Genomic DNA, 14505 nt, shown 5'->3' with positions numbered 1-14505 from the left:
TTCCTTTGCTACGAGTATCTCCATTTATTGAGCCCCAGGCTCGCGCATATAGATATATCAGTCATTTTGATCCAATATACTCACAGAGTTGTTGTTCGCTGCAGGGCTTTCCGTAGCTTGAGTATGAGTCTGTGCCTTCTTATAGCCTTTCAGCGCCTGCTGGGCATTACCTGGGTCCATATACACCTTCGATTTTCCATTGACAGTGACCTTGAGATGGGTGGGGTAGAGCATAGCATATTCAATATTCATTTCTCTGAGCTTTTTTTCGACGGGTGCAAAGCGTTTGTGCACCCCCTGTACCTAGGGGGTAAAATCTGGGTACAATGACAGCATGGAACCCTCATAGCTGAATGATCTGAGCTCCTGCACTCTCCGCCAAGCAGCATCTCTGTCCCAGTAGTTGAGTATACGAGCTATGATGGGACGTTGAGGAGCACCAGGAGGGGACCTGGCCACCAGTGTCCGTTGTGCCCGTTCCACTACAAAAATCGTGGAAAAGAAGTCTTTGCTCAGAAGTGTGATAAGAAGATTCTCCACAAATAGCTCCATACTTCCCGTTGAAGTGGACTCCGGAAGCCCAACTAAACATATGTTGTTGCTCCTGGAGCACGCTTCAAGGTCCTCTGCTTTTGCCAGCAGTGATTCCACCAGTTTAGACACCTGCTTTTGAGAACCATAGATCTCAACATTATGGTCCTCGATTTCTTATACACACCGCTCCACCATGTCGATCTTTTCAGCATGTCTGTCGAACCTCTCTGACATGCAGTCCATACGGTACGAGAGGGAGTCTATTTCCCCATCAGACAGGCACTGCTGCATGGCCACCAGTATGTGTCACAGGTCCCCTCCTGTCCCCGAGTCAGTTGCACCTTGCTCACCCTGGTCAGAGTCTGCTGCATCTTCTCTCAGTCTAGTGGATTTACGCTGGTCAAAGTGTAGTTTGGATTTGGTTTTATCTGGCTTCCCCATGATGTGTTTATATGCATGCATGTATATCTGTTGACTTTAAGCATGAGGCTTCTGTCCCCCTACCGCTGTCCTCAGTGATGTGCAGCAACTTCTATATAGGAGCAGGTAATACCAACTACATATAGGGGGAAAAGCATGGTGCTGCCGAGGCCTCCCGGGGAATACCGAGATGCACCGGAAAGCCACAGGCGCGAATGTGCACCAACACAAAAATCACCGCTTCAGACAAAAGTGTAGCAATAAGGAGGGAGCGCCTGTGCACTCAAGTTGCCCAACACATTGAAGTGGAGCCTGGCAGAGCAGGCCTTGCACTCCCTAATAAGGCCAGTCTGCCGGACCCAGCACACTCACCGCGTCGCTGTGGCAGAGCACGTCCCGGGGCTCAATCGACCAAAAAACAGTATAGGGCAATCACCCCTGGTCGTGCTGCTTTGTCATGGGCCTCAAGTGGTCACGGGAAGCCAATTCAGTCTCTCCATCATCTCCCTGATGGGATCCTCAGGTCAGCGTAGGCCGCAAGGTTCACCACACTGGCACTTCCACCACAGCCAGACCGGATCCCCTCAGCGACCCCATGCCTCCTCAGATCCATAATACGCTTGTGTCTGCGTGCCGCCAGTGTCAGGTGCTGTCTTCCAATTGCAAACAGGGGGAGCACCGCTGAGCCCCAACAGCCGAGCATTCTGCAGCGGAGCACGGCAGAGTATGCCCCTCACTCCCCCGCAAGATCAGTCCGACGGCCCCAGCACATTCACCATGTAGCCGCGGCAGAGCGCGGCATGGGTCTCAATCCACCAGTAAAGAGCACGGGGAGATCCCCCCCTGTCTCGCCACTTGTCATGACCCTCAATGGGCTGTGGGGAGCCGATCCAGTCTCTCTTTCGTCGCCACAATGGGATCCTCGGGGTTAATGTAGATCGCACTGCCCTCCGTACTGGCACCTCCACCGCAGCTAGGCTCGCACCCCTGCAATTCCGTGACATACTGGTATCAACGCGCAGCCATTGTCAAGCTCTGCCTTATAAGTGTGAATGTCGGCGTCCACATCCATAGATGGAGCTAATATTGAGAGTATTGCAGTGGTGTGTGTCAGAGTTCGGCTACAGTGGGGCCATCTTGAGGCCAGGAAAGCTCCACCCCCATGAATCAATATTTTTGACCAGAACATTTTGATATGTGTTACAAGAGTGGAGGCATACTGGTCCACTTGTGTAAAGTTCTGTGTCCATGCACTAAATCACATCCTAGTGCTATCACAGTGCATGTAATGCATGTGCATTTGAGTGTAGCCTGTGTAGTGTCTGCAGTGCGTTTATGAGTGAATCAGAGGAATAAAGGTCTGTAAACTCCACATTGGAAACCACCAACCTGTCCATCTCCACACGATGGAGATGAGGTTATTTCCCAAACAGTAGAAGTATATTACTGAAATTCCTAAAGTTGGAGGGAGGATACCTAGAAACTGAAGTGGGGAAAGACAAGCCAAGGCTCCCTATAGAAATTTGATTAGGTCCTTTTGCTAGGAGGTGCTGCTGATTAGTCTTCCTGAGCACTGACATTTGGTAGATAGTGCGGGTGAAGGGTGTGATTGCAGTCAATGTTGTTGAGATAATGAAGTATCCTTAAGCCCATGCCAGCTTATTGTTTCTTTCCTGATCACAGTTCAGTGTGACCAGGTGCAGAAAGCTCACACCTGTTTGAGTCTCTGGTGTGGGTGCTCCAAACTGGAGGTGTCCCTGATTTGAGGACCATCATTTTACACAGAGGCTATGTCCAAAAAACAACCTGGAGAGCACATAAGAATGAATAACCACCCTAAAGTGGTGCTGAAATTACAGACAGACAATCCACACCCCTTGCTTGTTTTGACTGTGTAAGGGTGGGAGCTGCTCGCTCACTTGTGGGTTCAGTTTCAAGTTCTCTTTGACCAACTGAGAGAGTAATCTGCACAATAATCTGCAGACTGTTCTACAGCCAGAGTTAGTGTATGTCTGACTGCCAACTTCCAAGAGGTGAAGAGACATCACCTGAAGGTTCATCTGGAAGGAAGAGCAGTCTTTCCATCCTAAAGCACCTGGAAATGAAGTGGTCCACTGAGAGAGAGAAAGATTGTGCTAATCTAGCACGAGTTGTACACATCTAGGCAGAACCAGAAGCAACTGACTCAAGAGGTAAAGGTCTGTCCACCCAGAGAGACTCAGGAGAGCAATCTGCATGTATACAGATCAGAGTGCAGTCACTGATGCTGAACAGTTTGCACTGTGACACTGTCCTGGAATTGTGCCTGAGAGGACTGTGCTGCTGTGAACCTGAACTTGTGCCAGAGCGGCCTATTTCCCATCACTGTCCTGAAGTTGTACCCGAGTGGACTGTGCCTCTGTGATCCTGATATTGTACCTGAATGGACCATGCCGTGCTGCTGCAAAGTTCAGAAGTGGTGCTGAAATGTACTGTGCCACTGCAACAGCTTGGAGTTTGTCAGAGTGGACTGGGTGTGTGAGATCACTGTCTGTACCTGAGTAAACTGTGTTGCTCGTGCAGCACAATTACCTGAGTCTGGATTATGCCACCTGCACATGTCTGAGCTTGCATTTGTAGTTTCACTTTGTGGCATGGCAAATTGCTTTTATGCTGCATGTTGCACTGCATGTACCAATGTAGCCCGGAAAAACACTGGGGTACATTGTTACATTTACAGAATTCTAGAATCAGATTGGTAGCAGCTAGTGAAATAATTCAAGGTATTATATGGTTCCTACTAATCTAGTTGAACTGTGTATGTTGAACAACAAGACTTGATATTATAGTGGCAGAGCCTTAACATATAAACATCAATTGTTGGTCTGTTTGGCTAGCTCACAGGACCACATCTAAACTCCTAAACCTCCAGAGGTATAGATGTTGTCAGTGTTAGAAATGGTGGTCTCTAGTTGGCAGAGGTAGGTACATTTGACCAAATAGGGACCCTTGCTTCTAGTCAGGGTAAGGGGGATACACACTGTAGATAACCTCTGCTCACCCCCTTGGTAGATTGGCACGAACAGACAGGCTTATCACCAAGACATTGTGTAAAGTATTTGCACCAACACCCACAGTAACACAGTGAAACACCACAAATGGCCACCACATAGGTTATTTATAGAAAATAGATATCTCTTTATCTAATTTATGCAAGACCAAAACGACATAAATCCAACGTACATAAATAGCTTTTTCTTCAGGAATTGTTTTTGATAATGTTCAGGGTTAGAAAAAGGAAAATAAGCTTGCAGGTATTTTAGGAATGAAACCACTGGCTTTGAATAGTGTGGTCCTTAATATCAGTGCTTATCTCTAGTGCGCAGGACCCCTCACACTCCTGGATTGGTTGTAGGTAAGCTACTGAGCCCCCAGTTGCGCAATCAGTTGCAGTGCTGACTCCGTCGTCAGCAATTGCCAAATAAATATGCCTCAAATATGCTTTAAGCATGCCCAGATCGTTTCTCTGCACAGACCCCAGTACTGCCGCTTCTCATAGGGCAAGTACAGGCCCTCATGATCTCCTGGCTCACTCAACACAGGCGGGAGGCAGAGAGCGCTCTCCCGCAGACCCCCACCCCTGTCCCAGACGGTAACAACAATATGCTCCCTGGACTGTTCCGAGCGGTTACCTGGGGGGGCACGGTCTCTCTCCTTCCTTTGCCGGCAGCAGCTGGTCGCTGGGACAGAGTCGGGACACCTCGCGCTTCCTTGAATTCAGGGCGGTTTCTCGGGGTGACGAGCCTCTCATTGCTGGCCAACACCCCGTGCTGGCACCAATCCCAGCGCGGCTTCCCTCTGATGTCGGCGAACTTGGCCGGCAGCGGTGAAATCAGCACAGTGCTCCCAAGGTTCCCGGGCTGACGGAGGTGATTTACCGGTACACAGCGCTTCCCTCCGGTCATTGGCCGGCAGCACACACAGCGCGTTCAGGCTCATGGGCCCGCGGCTGTGAAATCGGCACACAGCGCTTTCCTCCAGTCACAGGCCGCCAGCACACACACTGATTTCAGGCTCACGGGCCAGCGGAGATGAAATTGGCCATCAGCTCTCTTAGTAGGACACAGCAACACGGACTTCACGTAGCACACCAGCTGGATACAAGCGCATTCACACAGCGCTTCTAGGAATCTTGGAAACATTTATGACCCTGTGTTTCAATAACAGGAGGCCAGCTCTCCTCAGGCACTTGGAGACTCTTTAACTTCTGGACATAGCACACAGCAAAGTCCTTAGCAAGCAGGGGGACACAGCACACAGCAAAGTCCCTTGTCCTCTCCTCAGTTAAATCAGCAAACTGCAGCCCAGCCCCAGAGAACACAGCAAGGGCAGTACTTCTCCTCAGTCTTCTTCAGCTGTTCTTCTTTGGCAGAGGTTCCTCTTGATCAAGAAGTAGTCTAATATTACAGGGGTTTCAGCTCTTACTTTCATATCCCAAAAGTCTTTGTTCTTCATGTGCTAGGGGTTCTGGACCGAGCTCAAACCCGTTCTGGGTGCACTCTGCCAGTGCACAACTTCTTCCTTTGTGAAGGTGGGCCAGGGTCTTCAGACGCACCACAGGAGGTGGAGCCAGCATTGTGGAAGGCAGCCACAGCCCTATTCAGGCCAAAGGTGCTACTCCTCCCACCACTCCAAATGAAGATAGGTCTATTCAGCCTGGTGCTGACTCACCCAGACTCCTGGAGTCACCCCAGCCCCTGTCACTCTCAAACCAGACAGTCAATCCACAACCAGGCAGAGGCACACAGAGAGGTTGAACAAGAAAATAGCCACTTTCTAAAAGTGCTATTTTCAAACACAGAATTTAAAAAACATCTTTACTATAAGATATGCTATTAAATTCTGAGTTCAGGGATACCAGACTCCAATGGCCTATCTCACGCCTTTGGGAAGATACGCAGGTAAACATGTTACACAGCATTCCCCATTCTGTCCTAGGGGCAAGATGGCTTCTCAATAGTGAAAAATGAAATTGGCAGTATTTCACTATCAGGAAATGGTACACACATTAGTACATGTCTTACCTTTCACATACACTGCACCCTACCCAGGGGGGTACCGTGGGCCTGCTATAGGGGTGTCCTATGTGCACAGAAAGGGAGAGGTATGGCCCGGCAAGTGGGTGCACTTGTCAGGTCAAGATGGCAGTTAGCAACTGCGCTGAGGCACTGCGGTGGCAGGCCTGAGACAACTCTTTGGGGCTACTCATATGGGTGGCACAATCAGTCCTGCAGGCCCACTAGTAGCATTTAACTTACCAGCCCTGGCACACTTAGTGCACTTTACTATGGACCTACTGGTAAGACAAATAGGCCAATCATCGATAACCAATCACCATGACAATTTTATACATGGAGCACTTGCACTTTGACACTGATCAGCAGTGGCAGAGGGACCAAAGCATCTAAACCAGCAAAAACAAAATCCAGCATAGCATCAAAAATATAGGGGGTAGAGGCAAAACGTCAGGAAAAACCATGCCAAGGATGCCAGGTCTAACAGTCAGTAACCTAGAACATGACTCAGATTCTCAAGGAGTCATGGAAACAGATCTAACTCTTTCGTTTGTCAGTCGTACATGTCCAAAGTGTCACAAAGAAAAGATACAGTGTTACATTTTCAGACATTTATTGAAAAGCTCTAATCTTAACAAACAAAACATGAACTGTGGTTGTATAAAAGATGAGGCACATTATTGTAATAAGCATTATTAGAACAGTGAAGAATACAGACAATTCAATCATGGTACTTTTTTCATAACATTGTTAATGTTAATCCTATTAATTGCTATCCTCTATGCTAAAGAGAGCATGTCGGGAGTACCCATCTGCATGGTCAGTTGGAATTACCTAACCCAATAACTTAATAGTGTATGTCAGGAACCCGGGCTGAGTGCATTCACAAATGCACCTCCGAATATACAGCTATCTTACTTCTCAGGATGACGGTCAGGGACAGCAGGCCTGCTTCTCAGCAGCCTTTCATGATGATTCTGGCAGAAGCACACCTCTTGCCGAGTTCATCAAGGATGTGGTTTCAATAGTAAAACAGCCAGCTAGTCAAACTGTGTTAAAGGTGCAGAACAGTGTTGCATTGCGAGGACAGAAAATAAAACAATGCCTTACATTCTGAATTGGTATGATCCTGGAACTAACTTTGCAGACCACAGGGTGCCAAAGCGTTTAAAGAAAATTTGTGCTAGGGTAATTCTCGTAATAAAAAGAAATATACAAAGCACCATTACAAAATGAAAGTCAGCACAAGAACTAAAATGGAAGCTACATGCTACCTGCATAACACCCTTCCCTTGGTCAAAAAAAGGATGACTCAAAAAGGAATAAATAATAATGTATAACATATATAAAAACAGTGTGTACTGTATCTGTTTAAAAACCTTGCTTTAGACATAAAACCTTTAGCAGAACAAGCAGGCTAAAAGCAATGAAAAAGCCCAATTAAAAATCACACAAATGATTTAAAAATGCAGAAAAGAATTTCATAAAAAGAAAAAGAGTCTATGAGGCATCCAAATTGAAATGCAGCATCTCCAACATGTCCGGGACACCCAGATCCGGAATTTCATAAGGACTCAGGTTGGAATTTGCATTTGCAGAGACCACATGAACAGAGGGGAATTGAACAAGATCCAAATAGCAAAGAGAGTCATTCCCAGCCCAGGCAACAAAAGTTGAAGGCAGCTGCGCTGTAGAGGAACCAGAAGTTGAAGGAGCATCGGGACAGAAGGACAGAGACCACTTCTTGTTTAAATACTGTATCATGCATTCATGAAACAAGAGCACATATGGTAGTTCTATTACAATCAGGCCTTGAAGAGCGACAGGCATTGCGGAGCAACAAAAATAGAACCAAAATAGCTATTAAAGAGGTATAAAGATAGAATATCGACGGGAAAATATCGACTAGCATTAATATCGTGGTAAGAATATCGACTGTTAAAAATATCGTAATAGAAAATATCGTTGTAAAAAATATCGTTTCGTGAGAATGACAAAAATATCGTCATAAAAAAATATCGATGAACAGAATATCGTTGATCAAAATGTCGTTTTATATAATATCGACACAAAAATATAAGGTGTTATAAAATTTATAAAAAAATATGTATTATGTTTTTTAAAAACTTACAAAACTCCTACTAGTAATAATATGTGTTAAAAAATATTTTCTACAAAAGAATTGTTAAAATTTTAGTAGCGGGTTATTGGTATTATAGGGGATAAGGGTGGGTAGTAATTTAAAATTTGGTTTTTAAAAAATTTATAAAATATAAACAAATTAGAAAATAATTAAGAAATCGAAAATTTAATTTTAAATTTCGAATTGTTCACGAAATTAAATTTGTAATTAAATTTTAAAATTTCAAATAAAAATTTTAGGAGCGGGTTTTTGTATTATAGGGGATTAGGGTGGGTAGTAATTTAAAAATGTAGTGTTAAAAATTGTATAAAATATTAATAAATTAGAAATTTATCATGAAATCAAAATTTAACATCGAAATTTAAAATTTGACACAACATTTATTTTTTAATATTAATAAAAATTATTAAATTAATATTGAAGAAGCGTTATTTTGGTATTATAGGGGAATAGGGTCTAAAAAATAATTTAGATAGAAAAATGTATATTGTTTACTAACCTGCACATTTCCTGACTTATGTTGGATTGGAGTTAGAATAGTAATTTATTATAGTTTACTATCCAGCACTTTCCCTGAGTTATGTTATGTTTGGAGTTAGAATAGTAATTTATTATGGTTTACTATCCAGCACTTTCCCTGACTTATGTTGGATTGGAGTTAGAATAGTAATTTATTATGGTTTACTATCCAGCACTTTCCCTGACTTATGTTGGATTGGAGTTAGAATAGTAATTTATTATGGTTTACTATCCAGCACTTTCCCTGAGTTATGTTATGTTTGGAGTTAGAATAGTAATTTATTATGGTTTACTATCCAGCACTTTCCCTGACTTATGTTGGATTGGAGTTAGAATAGTAATTTGTTATGGTTTACTATCCAGCACTTTCCCTGAGTTATGTTATGTTTGGAGTTAGAATAGTAATTTATTATGGTTTACTATCCAGCACTTTCCCTGACTTATGTTGGATTGGAGTTAGAATAGTAATTTATTATGGTTTACTATCCAGCACTCTCCCTGACTTATGTTATGTTTGGAGTTAGAATAGTAATTTATTATGGTTTACTATCCAGCACTTTCCCTGACTTATGTTGGATTGGAGTTAGAATAGTAATTTATTATGGTTTACTATCCAGCACTTTCCCTGAGTTATGTTATGTTTGGAGTTAGAATAGTAATTTATTATGGTTTACTATCCAGCACTTTCCCTCACTTATGTTGGATTGGAGTTAGAATAGTAATTTATTATGGTTTACTATCCAGCACTCTCCCTGACTTATGTTATGTTTGGAGTTAGAATAGTAATTTATTATGGTTTACTATCCAGCACTTTCCCTGACTTATGTTGGATTGGAGTTAGAATAGTAATTTATTATGGTTTACTATCCAGCACTTTCCCTGAGTTATGTTATGTTTGGAGTTAGAATAGTAATTTATTATGGTTTACTATCCAGCACTTTCCCTGACTTATGTTGGATTGGAGTTAGAATAGTAATTTATTATGGTTTACTATCCAGCACTTTCCCTGACTTATGTTGGATTGGAGTTAGAATAGTAATTTATTATGGTTTACTGTCCAGCACTTTCCCTGAGTTATGTTATGTTTGGAGTTAGAATAGTAATTTATTATGGTTTACTATCCAGCACTTTCCCTGAGTTATGTTATGTTTGGAGTTAGAATAGTAATTTATTATGGTTTACTATCCAGCACTTTCCCTGACTTATGTTGGATTGGAGTGAGAAGATTATTTTATTATGGTTTACTATCCAGCACTCTCCCTGACTTATGTTATGTTTAGAGTTAGAATAGTAATTTATTATGGTTTACTATCCAGCACTTTCCCTGACTTATGTTGGATTGGAGTTAGAATAGTAATTTATTATGGTTTACTATCCAGCACTTTCCCTGAGTTATGTTATGTTTGGAGTTAGAATAGTAATTTATTATGGTTTACTATCCAGCACTTTCCCTGACTTATGTTGGATTGGAGTTAGAATAGTAATTTATTATGGTTTACTATCCAGCACTTTCCCTGACTTATGTTGGATTGGAGTTAGAATAGTAATTTATTATGGTTTACTATCCAGCACTTTCCCTGAGTTATGTTATGTTTGGAGTTAGAATAGTAATTTATTATGGTTTACTATCCAGCACTTTCCCTGAGTTATGTTATGTTTGGAGTTAGAATAGTAATTTATTATGGTTTACTATCCAGCACTTTCCCTGACTTATGTTGGATTGGAGTTAGAATAGTAATTTGTTATGGTTTACTATCCAGCACTTTCCCTGAGTTATGTTATGTTTGGAGTTAGAATAGTAATTTATTATGGTTTACTATCCAGCACTTTCCCTGACTTATGTTGGATTGGAGTTAGAATAGTAATTTATTATGGTTTACTATCCAGCACTCTCCCTGACTTATGTTATGTTTGGAGTTAGAATAGTAATTCATTATGGTTTACTATCCAGCACTTTCCCTGACTTATGTTGGATTGGAGTTAGAATAGTAATTTATTATGGTTTACTATCCAGCACTTTCCCTGAGTTATGTTATGTTTGGAGTTAGAATAGTAATTTATTATGGTTTACTATCCAGCACTTTCCCTGATTTATGTTGGATTGGAGTTAGAATAGTAATTTATTATGGTTTACTATCCAGCACTTTCCCTGAGTTATGTTATGTTTGGAGTTAGAATAGTAATTTATTATGGTTTACTATCCAGCACTTTCCCTGACTTATGTTGGATTGGAGTTAGAATAGTAATTTATTATGGTTTACTATCCAGCACTTTCCCTGACTTATGTTATGTTTGGAGTTAGAATAGTTAATTATAATGGTTTACTATCCACCATTTACCCTGACTTACGTAGGATTGGAGTTAGAATAGTTAATTATTATGGTTTATTATCCAGCATTATCTATTTACCATTTTTAATAAGAATAATATATGTCATGTTGTAATATTCATTTCAACAATATAAATTAAAAACATTTTTATAACATTTTTACATACATATGACAAGTTTCTAAATTAAGAAACAAAATGTTTTTAATTTTTTTTTATTCATAGTTTAATTTGTTACTGCAAAGAATTTGAACATTTTATAAAACATTTAACATAATTTTTGCTAACAAATTATATTGCAGTTTTGTACATAAATACAGTTTCAGTTATGCATAAATTAGTATATTAAATGTTAATATTTTTTATAAAAATTTAATATATTACATATTTTTTATGTCATTGATTTTATCACGATATGTACATAACATAAATTTACATTTTTTAACATCTGAGAAAAATATTTAACAATGAAAAACATTTTTTAATATACAATAAACAATTAATACATAATTCTATTGAACATATTAATGTATATTTTACAATATTCATTTGTTTTTTAACAATAAAAAGTAAATTATTACTAAACATGGTAAATATTATGCTATTTAATACAATTTATTTTTGATCAAAAGGGTATTTAGTCCTATTTTAGTTTTTATTATGCATCCATTTTGTTTTTGGAACTTCACTTTTTACTCTATCAACATCGTTGTTTGGGTCATTTTAGAAAACGGAACCTCGCGGTTGGGAGCTGCTTCTTGTTGGTGAAGGTAAGTTTATTTTACATTATTTTTAAAGTTATTTAAATTTATTTTAGTGATAGTTGTAGTGTGTACTTGTCGATATGTGTAGTACTTTACTCTTTATGTGCGAATTACGTGTTATTTAGCGTCGTTATGGAGAACGTACTTTGTGAGGTAGTTCGAACACAAGTAACGTTTACTGTTGTATTAATGGATGAATTCAGATGTTGTCTTATGTTTTATATGCTATGTGTAGGCTATGTGTATTTCCTATGTTTTGAGGGTGCGTTTTGTTTCGATTATTTACAGGTGTTCGTTTTGGGGAGCAGATGGATTGTAACGCTTTTTTATTGAAAGCAGGTACATACTTTTTTACTTTCCCTGCTTTTTCGAGTTTTCTACTTTTTTACTCGTGATTATTTATCACCTTTTTAATGGTTTCAATTTCGAGAGGATTGCGACGGGGGACTATTATCAAACAGTTGTATTTTTTCCATTTTGTTGGGATTTTTAAACACTATATGGATAGCGTTTGCTATTATTGCTGTGGAAAGTATCACCGTGGAACATATTCTACAGCAGTAGAACCGTAAGTAAAAGTGATATTTACTTTTGGGTTGCATTGTGTTATAGTGTACTATTTAGTAAAATGTAATGTTATTATGTCTTGTAATAATATATTACTTATATTTTTACATGACATAAGAATAAGAACATGATATAAGAACTCACATACATACATAATGTTACTAAATTTAACTACATAGTATGTTTTGTTATGCTTTGCTTAATTTTTAGGTATTTATATTTAAAGGATGGATTTAGCTATTAGGTCTAAGTATGCTAGACCTTCTATACTTGGGTACATTCTAGTTTTTTGCTGGAGATATTCGTACATATTTAATGTTTGTTTACTTAGTTTAGGGCCAATTTTAGAAAGGGATTGCTCTATTCTGAGTTCTTGGTAGCTTTGTTCTTTTTTAATGCTTTGGATTAGTTTGTGAAGTGTTGGTTGACTTCTTCCTAAAGTGGCTTGGAAGGCATTATGCCATCCTTCAACTGCGTTGTTAGTTTTAGCTTTCTGTGCTATTGTACTAGCATACACATTCCACCATGGAATTTGAAATTTAGGTTGTCTACGGTGGCCTGAACGATGTAATCTTCCAACCCAGGTATCTTCAAAATAGTCCAAGAAGGGAGTTAGTTTTTTCTCATTGGTGCGGTAGAAAGGGCTGTCAATTAATAAATTGTAGTAGTTAGCTACTTCTGTTGTTGGTACATATGCCAATGCAATCAACTTTTTTATTTGATAAGCAAAGTGACTGTTTGTAGAATACTCAATGTTTAAGGTAGATTTTTGTAAGTGCCTCCATATACTTTGGTTGTAGTGATAATAACAACCTTGTATTGAGGTATGGGGATATATTTTAAGGATAGCTTGAATCATGGCCATTTCAAAGTCAATTATAATTCTTTGAGGATAGTAATTATCTGTTAATTCTTTGATCGTTGTTAAAAGTTCAACGTAGGTAGTATTTGTTTTGTTTGGCAGCAGAGTATAAATTAGAGGGATATTTGTATCTTGGTATTCCCCATGGATGGTGTAAAGTTGATAGAAAGGTTTGGGACAAACTTTAAAAGTCCCGTCCATCCTCCATGTTTCACATGATTTAAGTTTTTGCAAATTACTATTAGTAGCAAAAAGTAAAAATCGTTTGTCATGACTCTGGTTGTCATACATTAAGAATTTATCCTCATTATGTGTAATGGTATATTCAGGATATATTTTTATATCCTGAAAACTTTCTGGCGTTGGTGGAGTTGGATCTGAAGCACGTTTAGTTTTTGCAATTAATCTTTTTAAGTTGGGAATAGAAGGTAGCTGTCCTGTCACATGTTCTGGCACTTTGCTTAAAACATTTTTCAAAATACTAGTGCTTGTTTCTTGTGATCCTGTACTAGCATCTTTCAATGTTTCCAGTGCTTCTCTAACTTCCACTTCTGTTACATTTGGTGGGTGGTTATGCTCACGTACATTTACCACATTGTTATCAACAGTTGTTGCTCTACCATAGCATGCACTTGAGTAATATTTGCTACATTTCCAATGGGTCTTATTCGCTTTTATTCTTTCTTGGGTGTAGGTGTAACCCATGTAGTTCAGCATTAGTTTCCCTTTTTGCGAAGTAATGAAAGTAGCTCCAGTTGCCATGTCTAAGGTAGATCTGTGGAAATATATATATGTATTTTTAAGAACATTGAACACGATTTACAGAGATGTGTATAAGAGCAGGAAAAAGCGTGAACATATACTTACTATGTGGCTTCACTGGTAATTCTTTTATTCTTATTTCTCTTTCTGAATTTTCTTCTTTTTAAGTTCTGTAGTAGTGTTAAAGAATAATTGAAAGACATGATTTAGTGTTATAGGTGTTTGATTTTACTTTCAGAATTGTTATACATACAGTGACTATACTTACTTGATGTAGTAGAAGATGTTGGTAGTGTAGTTGTAGATAGGCAAATAATTTTGTAGAGTCTGTGGAAAAAATAATCATTGTGTTACTTATAGTATTTGGATAATAGTAGTTGTTAACATATGAAGTAAATTGTACATTTACTTAGCAGGTTTAAATAATTTTTATCAGCTATCTAAGTAGACATGGATAAGGTAGTTTATAAATGTTTTTACATCTAAGTTTCTGGTCGTTGTTGATAAGTTCAACATGTTTTGTTTTCACTCTAAAGAAGAACAGTTTTTAAA

Source organism: Triturus cristatus, chromosome 10, assembly GCF_964204655.1.
Source record: "Triturus cristatus chromosome 10, aTriCri1.1, whole genome shotgun sequence".
In the NCBI taxonomy this organism is placed as follows: domain Eukaryota; kingdom Metazoa; phylum Chordata; class Amphibia; order Caudata; family Salamandridae; genus Triturus; species Triturus cristatus.
The sequence above is the reverse complement of the archived record's forward strand: the minus strand, read 5'-3'. Positions refer to the sequence as shown.